At 35.1% G+C, this 16001-nt stretch overlaps 1 protein-coding gene across 2 annotated transcripts in view; it reads left to right on the top strand.

Annotated features, from left to right (window-relative positions):
- LOC120418550 (protein FAM13A) overlaps positions 1-16001 on the top strand; it is a 74663-nt gene that overhangs the window by 26457 nt on the left and 32205 nt on the right. For both annotated transcript variants that reach the window (XM_039580983.2, XM_052709320.1), the window contains exon 2: positions 5102-6551. The gene's annotated coding sequence lies outside the window, so the exon portion shown is untranslated. The remainder of the gene's footprint in view (positions 1-5101; positions 6552-16001) is intronic.

The following is a 16001-nucleotide window of genomic DNA, read 5'->3' on the forward strand; positions in this document are numbered from 1 at the left end:
TGAAGCGACAAACAAACAGCTTAAAAGCAAGCAAAAAAAAAAAACGATATCAAATCTGTCGTTTTGTGTGCATTTCGTCGTCAGCGTCACCAAGCGTCGTTGTTGTTTTGTTTTCCGATAAAACCCATCAAATGGCGCTTCATTTGCCACACACACACAGTTGTCTCGAACTCGGATCGGTTTTATTTGGGTAAATTTGGGCAAGTTTTTGGTGCACGAATGTGCTGAAAGCCGCAGTTTATGGAGTCACGGAACTATTAAATACGGTCCGTGATGAGTGCTATAATGACATTTTTTTTGCGATTAGGCTGATTGTCAGTTGTCATTGAGGATGTTTTTTTGTTTGCTATTTAAAAATATTTTTAATATAGCAGACAATTACACAAAGTGGTAAAGTTTCTTTTATGAAATCAATAATAATAACAAAGCAGTGATCTTCATGGGTTACGTAGAAACGATATTTGACTCCCGATAGTCATCTTTTGGTTCATTGCGTAACTACAGCTGATCCGTGGTTTCGATTTAAATAAAATTTGGGATTAGGCTAATACAAATTTTATTTAAAGTTTTTGTGTCCCCCCTCACCCTTCAAAGTTGGCCCGAAAAATCAAGAGGCAAAAAAATATTTGTTCAAAAAACTTCAAAATTTTAATGGAAAATTTTGTTGAAATTTAAATGCAATCAGCTGAAATCAATTTAAAATGCATTCACCTGCTTTATAATGTTTATGCTTTATATGTTTTCAAAAAACTTCAAAATTTCCATTAAAATTTAAGTACAATCAGCTGAAATCAATTTAAAATGCATTTCCCTGCGTTAAGAATCATTTTTAGCATGTTTGGGTTGATTTAAAAATCTCTTGAATTTATGAAAATTGTCGATGTTTATTATCGCAAAAGGTTTTTTTTACTAACATTTCTGATTTCGTCAAATTTTACGTTTTTGAAAACTAATGATTGCAAAACAACTGTACTAGTGTAAAATGCATTTTAAAACACCTTTTCCATGCAAATGTTGAAACTATGGCTTGTTATTTAAAAATTTATATTTTTTTTTGCCCTCCCCCCTCCACCCCTCGACCCCGGCCAGAGTATTTTGATTGTGCAACTGCTTCAAATTTGAGCTTGTTCAGAAAAAGATAACTTTCGATGCCTCCCGAGCTGTGATGATATTATGAGGACTTAAATAACCTATCGGATTTGCCAAGGCTAGATTTTATCATTTGGATGAAAAAAGTGTTTTAAAATGAATTTTTCACGCGCCCAGTTGCTTTTCAATCATTCGCGACATATGCTTTGAAAAATATTTGCAACGGTCTAATTACCAAAATAAAAAAAAATACGTTATAGGTATCGTTATTAAACTATTTTTTTTACAGAGATTTGAATATAACTGCTAAAGCTACTTCACGTGCCATTTCATTGATGTTTTAAAATTCGGTATATTCTACCTTTTTTTTTATTTTTGCCAAAAAAATAAAAATTAATAAAAAAGAAAAAATGTTTACTGTCTTAACATGCTTAAACACATTCGATGTGAAAATTTGTCAAAAATCCAGTTTTCAACTAATTTTATGAAGGAAGAACTGAAATTTTAAGAAAACTGGGAGTTTGGTGATTTTACTGGTTTTATATGATTGACAAATGTCATTCTTCAGGGGATAGTTTTGGTTGTGTTTTTCACTATCATCCACTTTCTTTTAGGGCAAAACAATTATGTATTTTCTCAAACTATGTCTAAACGAATTTTGTTGCACTTCAAAATATAATGGTATAATTGCGAAGCAAAAAAAAGTGAAACACATTTAAGAAAAATGAAAAGTGATTAGAAAAATATGAAAATATATAAAGGCAAAAGATAATGATTGAAGATAAAAAAATAAGCCTAATACTATCAAAAACGAAACATGAAAAATATTTAAATTGAATGAAGAAAAACATAAAACAACAGAAGTTCTTTGAAGAACAAAAGCAAGGAAAAAATAGAAGTTAAAATTTTGGCAGAAGAAGGAGAAACAAGTTAGGCATAAATAGTTTGTTACTGTCATCAGGGGTGACATTGGATCATACAAAAATGCTGAAATTTGTATGACCCAATCTCACCCCCAGACCCAATGTCATCCCTGATGACGGTACGTTATTTTCGAATTTTTATTCAAACTATTGAATTTATTGATTGATTCTTGAGTATAATATCGTCAGCTGTGTGCTATCTTGTGACAACGACCATTTAGTACTATTCGAGAAAATCGATTTTTAAAGTTTGATGATAAATATGTTCAAAACTATGAATGGTAGAGCCAAACCTTTTGAAGCAATCGGTTCGTATACTATCGCTTAACAAACGCTCCAAGTTTCAACTGATTTGGTTACACCAGTTTAAAGATACAGTAAATTATGTAATTAAAAATCTGAAAAGCACATGTCACAAGTGTGTTTCGAAAGTAAAATTGTACTACGTGTCACAAGTGCACGGAGAAAAAAGAGTTCCCAAAATCGTGAACAAGCGTTCATGAAAATGGGAACCTCGAACAAAGTGTTCAAATCCCATGGTACGATTTTGAAAAACGTACCATGAAATTTGAACACTTTGTTCGTGGTTCCCATTTTCATGAACGCTTGTTCACGATTTTGGGAACTCTTTTTCTCCGTGTGTGCACAGAATTCCCATACAAACTAAAATAAGCTCAAATCAATAGTTTAACCGACTTAATCAGTATATTTTCAAAAACAAAAGATTGCATTGCTTTTAGAAAGTGTGTATCAACATAAATTTGTGAAAAACAAGACAAATTTTCCACATTTTCCAACAACATGTATGACATGTCACAAGTGTGCACGATCATTTTGATGATAAATTGGTCTATGTCACAAGTGTGTATTGCGATATCCGGGAAACGGAAGCGAGTTTCTAAAATCGGGTTAAAGCATCTTGTAGTGTTTGTTAAGTATAGCAAAACGTCATCATTAACTCATTTTCGACCAAAATGGTCTATGTCACAAGATAGCACACAGCTGACGATATGCTGAGGTTTTTATTTGTATTCACTTTTCAATTAGAAATTCATAAAATGTGACAGATTGCACAACGATTCCCGATTCCGAAAAACTTTTTTCCATTTTCCTTTTTCTGCCATCCCTCGAGATAACAATCGATTTGCCCCATACGGAAATGCCTACCGGCCGGCCGGCCAAAGACACGCCTTGGCATGTGGCATCACACGCCACCTCCACCAATAAGTCAATTAGTGATCGATTTTTGTTCCACCACCGTCTGTATGTGACACATCCGGGCATACAGTATGTAAAAAAAGTATTTACACCCCTTGGGCACTATGCACATTTTGTGATGAAACATGTAAAAAATTTAAAGTTTGACAGGAACCTAGTACTACGTTTTGTTCAGAAACTCATGCCAAACATTTTGCTACAAAAAGCTCATGAAAAGATGATTTCTATAAAAAGTTATATAACAAATACTATTACGAAAATAAAAAAGGTGCAAAAAAAGTTTGTACACCTTTCGAAAAATTAACATAAATAATGTTATTTGTTGACAAATCACCGTAAATCCAGTCTCCCAACTCCAAAAAGGCATCCTTGACTGATTAAAAAAATAATTTGGATTGAATATAAAGTTTACTAACTACTTAGTATAAAAGTTTATATAACTCTGGAAATTCTATATAAAACTTATCTAAACTTAATTTTGCAAACTTTTAATTCAAATAAATGTCAATATATTACCATAGAATTGCTAAATAAACATTTTGGAGTGGGTATAACACCGTTTTGGGGGTATTTGTATCGATAGAATAGATTTTTCGTTGGAATTTCGTACCAACCCGGAATTACGTCGTAGGAAAATCCGCCGGCATCCGAACCGGTCCACGATTCACAAGTCAACCTATGTGGAATCGGAAAGGGCATAAAATTTCCGATCTTTTGATACCCATACATCTAGGTTTTCTTTAAAACCTACGTTTTTAAATACCTGGGCAAAAAGTAAGTTTGATCCACGAGAACAAAAATTACGAAATTCCATACATTTTTGGCAGGTTGCTCAAACGAAACCATAACAACGTTTTTGCTTAGGTATTTAAAAACGTGGGTTTTATAGAAAACCTGGATGTATGGGTATCAAAAGATGTTTATTTAGCAATTCTATGGTAATATATTGACATTTATTTGAATTAAAAGTTTGCAAAATTAAGTTTAGATAAGTTTTATATAGAATTTCCAGAGTTATATAAACTTTTATACTAAGTAGTTAGTAAACTTTATATTCAATCCAAATTATTTTTTTAATCAGTCAAGGATGCCTATTTGGAGTTGGGAGACTGGATTTATGGTGATTTGTCAACAAATAACATTATTTATGTTAATTTTTCGAAAGGTGTACAAACTTTTTTTGCACCTTTTTTATTTTCGTAATAGTATTTGTTATATAACTTTTTATAGAAATCATCTTTTCATGAGCTTTTTGTAGCAAAATGTTTGGCATGAGTTTCTGAACAAAACGTAGTACTAGGTTCCTGTCAAACTTTAAATTTTTTACATGTTTCATCACAAAATGTGCATAGTGCCCAAGGGGTGTAAATACTTTTTTTACATACTGTATGTAACCATATCGATATGGTTATGTGTGGAGTACACTGCAGGTCAGACGACATAGTTTGGAGATATTTGGGGACGTTAGGATTTTTTAGAGCTTTTTGTTTTAATTTGATTCTTGAAAAACGTTATATTAGCTAAATCTAAAAAACCATTTATATGGAACCCAACAACCAAGGTCCTTCAGAGTTGAACCCAGTTTAATACTTTTTTGGTTCTGTTTGTCGCGCTGTGTAATTGAGCGCACATTCGCTTCGCGCGAGAACCGCGGAAGCCGCGTGTCGTTCCCGTTCATTTCCCGCCCAAGGTCACCCAGCACTTAACCCGCCTTCTCCCTGGTCAATAGACTCTGTAGGCAACTCAAATGCACTTTGCACTGACAACCATCCATCGATCTATAGCGTAGACCAACCCATCAGCGGAATTGATATTAATATTCAAAAGCGCTTTTATTGATTACGATCTGCATGTTGTTCTCCTTCTTTCAGAAATTCCAACGACTACGCTTGAAACTCACCAACAAAGAAGAGGAAGCAGAAGCAGCCACTTCCGGTCCCCCACCTCAGCCGAGGTGCAGGACATTCGACGACTTTTTGTGCTTTTTTGTTTTTCAATTCCATCAATTCCGATATGAGCGTCGGGAAAGTGTTTACATTAGGGTTGAAGTGAAAAAAGTTGGTCGGTCACGTACGGACCACGTCAGTTTGATCGGGTCGGAAAAACCGACCTCCAACGAGAGGGAGAGTGAGTTGTGTGAAGAAGAGCTAGAGCAAGAGAAGGAGAGAGTTGTTTGAAGAAAGGAAAATTTTGCGCGGAGAGTTTTCCGCGAAAGAGAGAGAGAAAAAAAACGCGCTGTGAGCTTTTGTTGACTTGTGAAGCCGCGGAATTTACTTGCTGTGAGCGTAAAGACGGACGGAGACCGTCCAAAGTAGTTGGATATTTACTGCGTAATACGCGGCAGAGTCGAGACCGAGAACGTCTGCCCGAATCGCTGACCTAGGACACAGTCATTCATCGACGGACGTGAAGAACGAGGAGCTGAAGGCAGTTACTCATCGTAGCTTGCAGCTATTGGTCAACAGGCTGCCGCGCGTCGGCTTCAGTCTCCTGAGCAGTAGTAGTGGCTAATCTCCCCGGAGGTTGCTGAAGGTCCTTCCGCGAATCCGTGCGCGACTCGCTGAAGAGCACCACTTCAAATCTGGGGCAGTCCAGGCGGTTCCCATGCTAAACTACCGCCTCGTGTCGACGCACTTCCTGAAACAGCCGTAGATCGTCCCGGGACCGGTCGTGAAAATGTGCAGAGATAGAGATATGCCACTTCGATGAATTAATTACGAGCCATTGTTCACTTGTTCACTACTGTCGCCTGTGAGACGGGCCTGAGATATTGAGAGATCGCGCGAGCTAGAGAGAGAGCTTCAAGGTGTCATCGCGCGCGCCACGAGTGTGTGTGTGTGTGTTCAATCTGTTGACCCGCGAAAATCCGAGTCTCTGCAACGGACGATAACTCGCCGCTGTGTGTAACAACATCTGCCAAAACCGTCGTCACACCTGACCAACTTGCGGAAAGGGAAATCTCATTTTCATTTTCAATAGAGGAAAAGATCTACGAGACGTGACACCTACCAACACACGTGCGTACAACCCTGTTGCACAGCGTCCACCTTCTTCGTCGTCGACCACCTCCATTGATTGCTGCCCCAAAGAAGAAGAAGCTGATTAATAGTTCAACCGCGAATCGAAGTGAAGGTGAACCGCGAAGTCGTGCGTGTGTGTTTGTGCGAACGTCGACTCGGAAGCAGCACCCGAACCCGGAGTACCCGCGGCGGCCACTCGCCGTGAAGCTTTCGGGGGCCGTTTTTGCAGTTGCGGCGCAAAATTCCACCCAAAATTGAAGTATTTGCTAAAAACGTTTGGGAAACGGTTACAGCTTGTGTGGTGAGTACCCCTTGTAAATGGTTTTGAGTTTTTTTCTTTTGTTGCTGATTTTGTTGTGCACTCTGCTGTGATTTGCCGGTAACCGGCGCTATTTTTAGACTGCAATTTATCTCGGCGCGGTGTTGTTGTTGTTGTCGTGGTAAAGAGAGGTGGTCATTTGACGGAGGATGCCATATGCCGATTGGTTAGGGGGTGGCTGTATCTAGTTTTGATCAAAAAATTATTTTAGAGAAATTGTTCCGATACTGGCTCAGATTACCTTATTATTCAAATGTACTTTTTTATAAAAATATAAATTTTTGTTGCCGTGGCAACAAAAATTTATATTTTAATAAACAACAATGGTACGTAAATATTCGAAAATCTGTGAATTTTGAAGGATTTTTTTTATAGATTTGGTGCTTCGGCAAAGTTGTAGGTATCGATGAGGACTTCTCTGAAAAAAAAATGATACACGGAAAAAAATGGGCGATTATTTAATTAACTTGTTTTTAAACAAAAACTCAGTTTCCAGAAAACCATACTTTTTTTTTTTTGAAATTTTTTGGTATGCTTTAGAGGATAAAAAACCACAATTTCTGAGCCATATAATACAGTACTTGTTTGGTAACTGGGCTGAGAACGTAGCCCAGTTACCGAATGCTGCTCGCTAACTGGGCTGAACGAAAAATGTGGAGGGGACCACCGATGCATATCTTTTTGTCCACAAAATGTTAAAATAATGGTTGCATACAATTGTTTTCAAAGATTATTTCCTTTAATTTTGACTAGATATTTTATAAAAACTTAAAATACGATTTTTAATTTGTTGAACTTGCTTTTAGCATCCACGGGCCCCTCGATCAATTAGGTTTGCTTTGGTTTTTTGACGTTTGTCTGCTTTTTGAGTGCACTACAGTCCAGTTAACTAGCGCCCAGTTGAAAAGCAGCCCAGTAAAACATAGCCCAGTTACCGAACAAGTACTGCAGTATGGAAAAAAAAAATGCCGCCAAGACTAACATTTTTAAGAGGTCCAATATTCAATATTACGCCATTTAGAGTTGATTCAAACATTTTAAAAATATTGATTTCTAGCTCGAAAACGTGCTAGCTATTTGATGGCATACTCATAATACCGTTTTTTTATTTTTCATCAAAATAGTTTAAAAATGTTTGTCATTGTTCGTTACACAACTGTAAAAAAAATAAAAACTAGGCATTTTCTAGGAAATTTTATGTAAGTTTCGAATCTGCAATAACCCAAAGAGGTAATTTTTCATTTAGAACAAAATATTTCATTTGGAAATCTCGTGTTTTTTGTGACTTTGCAGAGATATTGTTTAGAGTGCACAAATGTTGTACAAAGTTGTAGAACAGACAAAAAAAACTTTTTTTTTGTGTTTAAGGGGTTACATACATGTAAATCAGCAAAAAAATCAGAGGTTGGATAGAGCATACGCTTAAACTTTTTTTAAATCTGTTTTCAGGGCAATTAAATATACATTTTCATCTATCAATAAAATAAATTTGAACACATTTGGTTGTATATTTGTCGAGATAAAGCTATTTGAAGTAAGCAGTTTAAAAAAACTAAACAGATATCTCAACACTGCTTTGACCAAATCGGCTAAAAAATTTTGATTTAAAAAAAAGATAAAAATACTTTTGTGTTTTTCATATACAAATTCGTCAGTTTTTGATTTTTGTATTAAAATTGTATTAAAATTTCAAAATCGGGCTTCGTCATGCACACGGAATATGTCTTGAGAGTCTTCACCTCAAATTTCAGCCAAAGTTCTATCCCATCTCGAGATATCGTGGCACCTGTGTGGCACCCGGAAATCAACTCGGTGTTCCGAGAAAAATGCTCACAAAGTTTGACAGTCCGCTTTGCACATGACAAAAGTTTAAACTTAAATCGTCTTCTACTCACTTAAATCATGACATATATCCATGAAACTTTCAGGAGTGATTGGAATTCATCTTTGTAAAGGATTATAAAAGGATTATAAATATTCGGAATTATGAAATATTGAGATTTTCTACATGTATGTAACCCCTTAAACATAAGGGGTCTGCATTCTTTATGAGTTATCAGAATTTTACGAAAAAGTTTTTTGGTATGATCCCAAATCTATCGTACAATTGCGCAGTAGTCCAGATCGCAAAATTAAGTGTAAAATGGATTTTTTCGAAAAATTGTGAAGTTTGGGAGCTTTGGTGTCTTGAGTTGTTGCAAATGGAAAGGGGCAACTTTTGGATTGGTTGAAAATCAGGATGGTTCACTATTAGGGTGATTTTGAAAATCTAACTTTTCAGGAATATTTTTGGGAATTTTTTCGTATTGTAAAAAGTTGTTGGACTTGCCAACCCAACAACTTTGTCCAAAACACCAAAATTTTATCTCGTAATCTACGCCTTCTACGACCAAATTTATAAAAAGCATCTGTGCAAACTTAAAAAAATCAGTTGTTTTTAACGTGGCAATTCAGCGTTAAGTTTTGGAGAAAAGTGATAACGTCATGATTCGAAATCCGGACACTTAGTACCATATTATTTTTGTTATAGCTGGCAAAAAATCATGTAATAAGTTGGAAATGTAGAAATATCATCAGGATTTAGTATAAACAGTCAGTTTTAAGAGAATGCATGCAAAATATGTCTTTTCTAACCATTTTTCATCAGAATTTGAAAATTAAAATCACTTGTTGTGCTTCGAATCCCGGACACTGCTAAAAGCTGATTCGAAATCCGGACACTTTTGCTTCGAATTCCGGACACTCGATTTTGCTTATGAATCGCACAAATTTGGACTGAAATGTTAGTGAATGGCATTCTTTAGGTCTCAAATAAGCTGTTAACATCAAAACAATCGATAGTTTATATAAAAATTTGCTAGAATTTAAGGAAATCAAAACCATAAATTTCTGCTTTGCCTTCCCGGTGCTTCGGACGCCTATGAAATATTTCACGTGAAATGTTTCGCATTTTTGGTAATCTTATAATTTTATTTTATTTAATTGTTTTGACATTAACTACAGCGTTCAAACAAACTTTAAATGAAAGTTGATGTTAGAATTCATCAAATAACACAGTTTTGACATTCATAATGCGAACTTATATCCAAATAATTGATAAAACAAGATGAGGTGTCCGGGTTTCGAAGCGTCCGGGAGTTCGAATCATGACGTTATTCGGGGCACTTTTAGAGCTCTAAAAAACAAACTTTTTTTTTTGACACGTCAATTTGGACATATGGCGATTTGGGAAAACCATATGGGACCACCCTAACGAAATTCGAAAATTGTTCAAATATATGTTTTCACAAGTAATTTTGCCCGCTGAATCTGAATCTGCCCTCCGAATTGAGCCAAAGTGTCGAAAAATCGATTTTTGGTCATATTTTGGGTTTTCATGTAAGATTATCATTTAAACCCCTGAAAAGTTATATTTTCAAAATCATCCTAATAGTGAACCATCCTAATTTTCAACCATACCAAAAGTTGCCCCTTTGCATCAACTCCTCTGAAGACACCAATGCTCCAAAACTTCACCATTTTTTTTTTCGGAAAATCCATTTTCCACTTAATTTTGCGATCTGGACCACTGTGCATTGATGAAACTTAATCGTGTACTGACATCAATTTAAAAAATGTCGAGTTGTGCTTTCTAATTACCGACAACATTATAGCAACTTTTCAAAACTTTCGTCTTGCCCCATTAAATTGTTATTTTGCCACTCTCCTTCAGTTAATTTATTCGTTCCTAAAGTACTAACAGGTTTTCCATTGTAGTTTGATTAATTAGTTGCTAACAGGTATCCCATAAATCATGATGTTGTAGTAACTAGTAACTACAAAACATTGCCAATAAAATAAAATAATAGCCGAAATTTTGTTTTATAAACGACGAAAATATGCTAATAAATGCCAAATACACCCCCATTCACCCTACCAGATGATGCTTGCACAATCACGGTGCGTCACATTCGCGCGAACGTTCGGCCGACCGGCCGGATGGTGGCCCATGGCTCTAGGCAATTTGCAGTGCAAAAAAAAGTGGTTTATTGATCACCATATTGGGCTATAGCATGTGTTTTCTTGCTTTTTGAGTTGAAGAAAATTTTAAAATTTGATTTAACAGTTTTTTTCGTTTTTTTATGCTTTCGAAACAGAGCGATTTATTTCTCCGTTTTTTTATAAGTGAGAAATGTCATATTCTTTAAGGTGAATTATTAAGTTTGGCTTTTTTGGACAACCATGCCGGCATGGTATCATTGAAAGGTAGATCGTTGCCATTTTTTTGTTGCTGTTTCGCTTTACAATGTTGTAGATTATTCGAGAAGCTGGCGATTTAATTTTCAAGGAAACGCCAAAACGATTTAATTAAGCTTGGAGCAATAGGTTACACATTTTTTGCATCGATTTATTCACTGGCGGAGCAGCTGTTGGAGATGTGCGCCATATCGATCATCATTTGACTTGGTGAATCTGGTTGAGAGGAAGCACTTTATGTGGTTGCTTCCATGTTTAGATTTATCCTATATTGAGACGTTACTGTTGTATCTTGTTATTATTTTTTCATTTAGTGATTTAAAAAAATGAAATTTTATGACAAAACAAATAAGTATTTTTGGATTCGTTTATTTTTTGTATAAGTTGTAATTTAAGTTTTTTTAAATGGAATTTCCACATTCATTTAACGTCCAATTTACGTCAATAAAAAACCTCCCATTTCCTATATCCATCAATTCGTCAGACGTACATTTGCGTACGCAAATCCGTACGCAAAAAGGAGTAAAACAAAAACAACAGAAAATTGGCACAATGTTTATTTTCGGTTTCAAACGACTAACGAGAGCAAATTATTTCGCGTCAATTTCCTTCTGCTTCCCCCGTCCCACCTCTTTTTTGCTGCATCCTCCCACATTTTTCGACCGGCGGCTGTGTTTTTATTTATTTTTGTACACATTTTCCTCACCACAGTCCCACTTCCCCACTCTGGCCAAACTGACAAAATCCGGCCCCCAAAAACCGCCGCCAATGTTTGTTATGACCGTTCACTTTTTTCGGCGAGTTTTTCGTCAACACTTTTCCCGCCAACTTTCGGACGGCGGCATCTGTCTGCGAGATTAATGTGTAATTCTAAATTTAAAATTTGCCATTTGTTCCGCCTCCCGGGAAAACCATCCGTAGGGAAAATGTTGTTTTTCATAAAAAATGCAATAAAACTATTTTCCTCGATTAGTCACACTTTTCGAGCGCCGCAATTTTAGTGTCCGCAAAGTGTCCAGAAAAGTGCCCCCCTCTCTCTCTCTCTCTCTCTTCTAGCACAGACGTCAAAATGTTTAAAGTTCAATCAACTGATGACCGACGCGTTTAGTTATGCATATTGCTGCCGGGTGAACGCCGGTACCGGTTTTACCACCCACCTCAGCTGAATCGAGTGTGTTTGTGCACTTGTTAGGTGGAAACGAGTGGGTGGATGATTTCATTTTGTAAAGGGGTAAATGAAATTGCTTGTTTTTCTGTGTGTTTTGATCCCGCACATGAAACTGTGACTAAATTTGCAATTCATAATGCTGATGCAGTTACCAGAGGGTTACAATGCAGTTCACTCGAGTGGCACTCTGTGTGTGTGTGGGAAATATTTGAAATGAAATAACAATTGAAATTGTAAACTGCTTAGGCACTGTGACTTGCACTTTTTTGAAGTAGTTTCAAGAAGAATATATTGTCGAATGTTGGCTTGAATTGTCGTTGACCAAACTCCAACTGACCTTGTTCTAGTTTAATCTGTATGGAGATTGATGCTACGAGATGTGTGAGATATTTGGAAATAATTCGTATTTCAGGTCTTGCCGCATTTCAGTGAGGCTATGCCAATGAATCATGAATCATTTTTATATTTATTGTTAAAACTATTCGTTTAATTTGTGTGGAACAAATCGTAACGTAAACCGGGGTGACTTTGATAGCAGGGATGAGATTGATAGATTGGAGATTTGCTAGCAACATGGAAAATACGTATTAAATACAAACGGAATGGAATGGAAAATTACTGAGCTTGGTAAAGAAGTGTTCAAAGTACCTCAAGAAGTAATTTTCAACTAATTTTGAAAGTTTAAATGAATCCTTAACTTTAATTTCGAAAATATTGATAAATAGGATTCAAAATCGTGTGCTCTCTCAGAAAAGCCTAAAACATCCAGTACTTCGTTCTAGAAATCAGGTGGAAATCCTTGAAAACTTAACACGTAGCCTTGCGTTTTCCCAGCTTGCTGTTTTGCATATGGGACATTTATGCAAAATGGACAGGCTTTTTTCGAATAAGTTTCTTTTTGAATTAAGATAATTTAATCATGCTTTTTAATCGGTCTGGTGGCATTAAAAATTGATACTTTTATGGAAAAGTCGATATCTAATTCATTTTGATCATACTTGGAACTTTTTATTGACTCAACCTCACATTTATAATCATTTAATAAAACATAAAGAAAGCTTTACTAAGGGCCAATTGACGTAATCGATTCAATTCGCGCACTTTTATGGTGAAATTAGTGAGAAAAACAGTTAATGTAAAAATCACAATGGTTTCCTTTAAAAAATAATTTTCTTAGAAATATTTTTTAAAAAACTGTTAAAAACAAGCAAAAATTGGAAAAGTATAAAATATGACACGAAAAAAATGAAAAAAAAACTAAAAAGACAAAAGGTAATGTAAGGAGGTGGATGAATAAACCAAAAACTATCAGAAACAAACATAAACTAAACAAGATTAATGCTACTAACATCAAACGAGATCATAAAACAAGAGAAGTAAAGTTTTTCGCAGAACAAAAGTTGCTCAAAATGACTTCCTAAACACGTGAAAATAATAAAAATTGAAAAAATGGCTCTAGAAGGATCCGTTTTATGTAAAAAGTTATTTTTAACTGTTAAAATTTTTATCCTTTATGAATATTATTTGACATACAATAGGGTAGAGGACCCAAAAATCAGCCATTTAAAAGTGAAAAACTTTTCAACACGAAAATGGTAGAAATTTCCATGATTATATTAGAATTCATGTTTAAGGGGTTACATACATGTAAATCGACAAAAAAGTCAGAGGTTTGTGTGAGCAGCCACTTAATTTTATCTAAAATCTGTTTTCAGTGCATAAAAATATACATTTTTATCTATTATCAAAACAAATTTGAAGACATTTGGTTGTATCATTGCCGAGATATAGCTATTTGAAGTTAGCAGTTTCAAAAAACGGGTGCCACGATATCTCAACACTGCTTTGACCAAATAGGCTCAAAATTTCGGTGAAGACTCGTTAAACCAGTCCTGTGAGCCGATTTTCAAAAAACTTATTTAAAAAAAAGATAATTTTTTTTTTGTGTTTTTCATATAAAAAACGTCAGTTTTTGATTTTTGTATTTTTTTAAAGCAAAATTTCGAAATCGGGCTTCGTCATGCACACGGGATATGTCTTGGGAGTCTTCACCCCGAATTTCAGCCAATTTGGTCCATCCCATCTCGAGATATCGTGGCACCCGTAAATCAACTCGGTGTTTCGAGAAAAACGCTCAGAAAGTTTGACAGTCCGCTTTGCGCACGGCAAAATGTTGAGCTTAAAATCGTCTCTAACTCAGTTTAATCATGGAATATCTTCATGAATGTTTCAGGGGTGATTGAAAATCATCTTTTTAATGGATTCAATAAATTTTCTGTAAAATGACATTTTGTGATTTTCTACATGTATGTAACCCCTTAATTACACAGTAATTAAACTTTGTCGAGCTTCCGTGGCCGTGGGGTTACGGGTTTCGCCTTGTAAGCGGAAGGTGATGGGTTCGATTCCTGTCTGACTCGGCAAAGTCAGATCCCTTAAAAGAGTAAATATGCTCACTGGGAATACTCACCGGTAGGGGATGGGTTTCGACTAGCGGCGTGCTGGGTTTTCAATCCAGAGGTCGTGAGTTCGATTCTCGTACCGGGATGATGAAGCAGCGGAAAAAAAATGGAAGGCTGAATAATACCTCTTTTCTGCTGTAATTTAACCTCAATTTAGATTGGAAAAGTGACATCAAATCAATTCAATTCATGTTTATTTGTTTTACTAATCACTACTAATGACAAATGCAGAATTTGGAAAACTTACAGTTACAAATTAATTCAAATACAATCATTGGATGAAATAAATACAGCAAAATTCAATCGATTAAGCGTGAGCAGAAAAACTGTACAAAACCACTGCTATGACATTACACCAGAAAAGTGATAAAATTACTAGAGGTGGGCAAAACCGCTCTTTTTTAGGAGCCGCTTAATTTCGTTCGCTCATTAAAAAGAACCGCTCTTTTGAACGGCTCTTTCGCTCTTTTTCAAAGTTTGGATAAAAGGGGTTTTTTAAGAATCGTGTGATTTTATAAGTTATTTCACATTAGACATTTATAAATTATTTGATAAAACAAATTAAATCTGAAAACGAGAAAATGCCCTTCGAAACCATAGGTCTTGGTCTCTTTGTCAAGATTTCTACTCGAACCTAAACATTGGATGGCATCCAAACTTAAATCTAGGATGCTGGAAAAAAATGTTTTTAAAACGCTAAAGTTTTATCGGACAAAAGGGTTTATTTTTTTTATTCAAAAATCTCTGAACTATTCAGTAGATTTTTGGTAATATTTTACAAAATATGCAATTTGAAATGCTCAAATTCGTATTCTGGTAATACTTTAGTGTACTATCAGTTGTAAAATGATTTTTTTTTTCATTTTGTTTAGACAATCATTTACTTTTGAGATAAATTTTTATTAGCATTGAAATATTTGAAATTGCATTTTCAATTCTCAAAAACAAATTTAACACATTTTTTTTTGAAATTCAATAAATTATATTTAAAACATAAATCATGCCATCTTGAAACGGTTCTTTCAAAAGACCGAAGTTTAAAAAGAACCGCGGATCTTTTTTTCTGAGCCACGGTTCGTTCGCTCTTTTCAGTGAATCGGCTCTTTGAGCGGCTCGCTCTTTTTTTGGCCACCTCTAAAAATTACACACTTTTTCTGACATTAAAGGTTAAGGTTAACTTCTTTTTCGGATCTTAGGTCTCAAAAATCGTGATTGAAGGGCTCAAAAGTGATCTTTTTAATTATAAGTGCACAGATAAATGTATATTTTAAGCAATCATTATTTTTTTTGACTTTAACTATTTTTGGAAAAAAATTGGAGGGGCTGATTTAGAATCATTTCTTTTTATTTACAACTGAATAGTGGAAGTTTGACTAAATTTAAAAATTTGAATTTAAAGGTACACTTCAACTAGGGAATTTGTTATCTTGTTCATGAGAAAGAAACAATTCTATTTTGAATTTTTCACAGTCTTTTTCAGTTTTATTTGATTTGTCATGCATTCATCACCAATAAAAAAACAAAAATCATCGGCATTAGAAATGTTTTAAATAGTTTGTTTTAAAA

Source organism: Culex pipiens, chromosome 3, assembly GCF_016801865.2.
Source record: "Culex pipiens pallens isolate TS chromosome 3, TS_CPP_V2, whole genome shotgun sequence".
In the NCBI taxonomy this organism is placed as follows: Eukaryota; Metazoa; Arthropoda; class Insecta; order Diptera; family Culicidae; genus Culex; species Culex pipiens.